We start from the raw sequence: 2076 nt of genomic DNA on the forward strand, positions 1-2076 counted from the left end.
TCAGGACTTGACAAGAAATTTGAATTTACTAAACGGCAATGGTGTTCACGATTAGAATAGAACATTTACATTCAGATAAACTGCAACAACACACTTATAGCAGATTGATGAGCTCACTTAAAAATCCAATTGTTATTACTTCGTTATCAGATATTCAAAAACTCCCACAGCTTAACTTAACCTTGAGCAAACTAACATTTTTAAACGGAGAGAGAATAGCCCCATGCATTGCAATTAAATTTAATGTATGAAACCTCCTCTGCTCCTCTCTATGAAATTCCTCTGCTGTGTGTCACAGGTTAGGAGGAAACAGTTCTAACTCTACCCTGCGAATAAAAACGCACCTCATTTTTTCTGAACTTTGAATCCGAATAAACCTTTTTACCCAGACACGGGCTGATAAAACAACTCTGAACTTCGCGAGCTTCTGCGACAGAAATAATTTACAAAGCTATAACTCCAGGTACAAAGCCACAACTCCAGACACAAGCCGCAACTCAAATTCCATGCAAGAAATAAAAATTTCTTTTCAACCCTGAGGCGGCGAAGCAATTTTCAATCCATGACACAGAAGCAATTTTAAACAGTTAAAGTCAAAAGAACTCTCAAATCAGCGAGGAAAAATAGGCGATTAATTTTTAAAAAATCCTTAACCCAGTGATGAACGAGTTTTAAACTCAAAACAACTTTAGACATTGCAACGATAAGAGCAGCTTCAAATCTTAAAACAGACAGGCCACTCAGAAAAAAAAAAAGCGTTGACTGATACGGTGTCTACCTCCCCCACCGGAGGGCCCCCGGGAAGCTGTATAAACCGAAGACTAAGTAACACACAAACACAGCTCGAAGGCTAGTCACTTGGAAAACACTTACATGCATGTACATCAGGGCTATATACAAAATAATTGAAGCACACTTTATATATTACTACGGAAGAGATATCGTCCTTCATGTAACATTAAACAAATATTTTTTTATAGTCGTTTTTGTCTTATTGTAAGTCAGTAAAAGACTGTGGAATATTTGTATGTGACACCTAACATTACTTGTTAATTGGGCATACACTATAACAAATAAGTCAGTTTTTGTTTGTTTGTTTGTTTTTACACTTTCCTAAATAAAATTATTTTCAGGAGAATAAATAATTCCTTGGCGTTATTTTAGCACCTTTCCTACCAAGTTGAAAAAGCGCAACTCTGCAGCATAGCAGTACTACCAAGTTAAAAAAAAAAGTTTACGTGTCCAACTGCATGTTATAAAAAAGAAATTGTGAATACCTGTACATGTCGTAGTTTTTAGAGGTACAACTGATGCGGTCAATTAAAGCCAAGCAGATAAGCTGGAGGATAGCGAGATCCATTTTTCGTCTTATTTTTGTTTCACACCGACAAACTTTTTACGGCACGTCTTTAAAGGGATGTTACTCTATAACGCATGAAGAGACTACCACATTTCGGACTTCGATAAGAATGGTGTCTATTTCTAAACAGAAAACATTGCATACTGATCATAACGCAACATAACGATCAAAATTATATTCTAATGCCATAACACATTGATAATCCTAGCCGCCCTCGTATGACTGATCGACATAATCATGACCGACGGAGATGAATTCATGTCAATAATATAATACCCATGGAAATTTTCTGAGATACAAATATTGATTTCAGCGGTACATCTATCCTTTAAAAGAGTGATAATAAAAAAAATAAAAATAAAAAATATGAACGACTTACATATTCGAAAAATGGTGAATGCAGTATATGATTTTTTTTAATAACATAAAAACTTAAAGCGGGATTTAAGTAGAGATTTCGTAATTGCAAAGTTCATTGTTTTCTGTTCTGTTCAGATCTTTTTCTGCTCTGCCTTATTTATGCGCTACTTTTGTGCTACTGTTGGAAAATGCTGCATTTAAGTACAGGCACGAATATACTTAACTCAGTTAAGGACTATAAGCATGAGAAACGCTTAGGTGGAAAAACACCTTTTGCTCTTTCTACAGACACTGACACAACCCAAAGCCAAACTGGTGAAACAGTATGGACTATCACACATCTTCCCTCACAAGAT

Source organism: Orbicella franksi, chromosome 8 (assembly GCF_964199315.1).
Source record: "Orbicella franksi chromosome 8, jaOrbFran1.1, whole genome shotgun sequence".
NCBI lineage: Eukaryota > Metazoa > Cnidaria > Anthozoa > Scleractinia > Merulinidae > Orbicella > Orbicella franksi.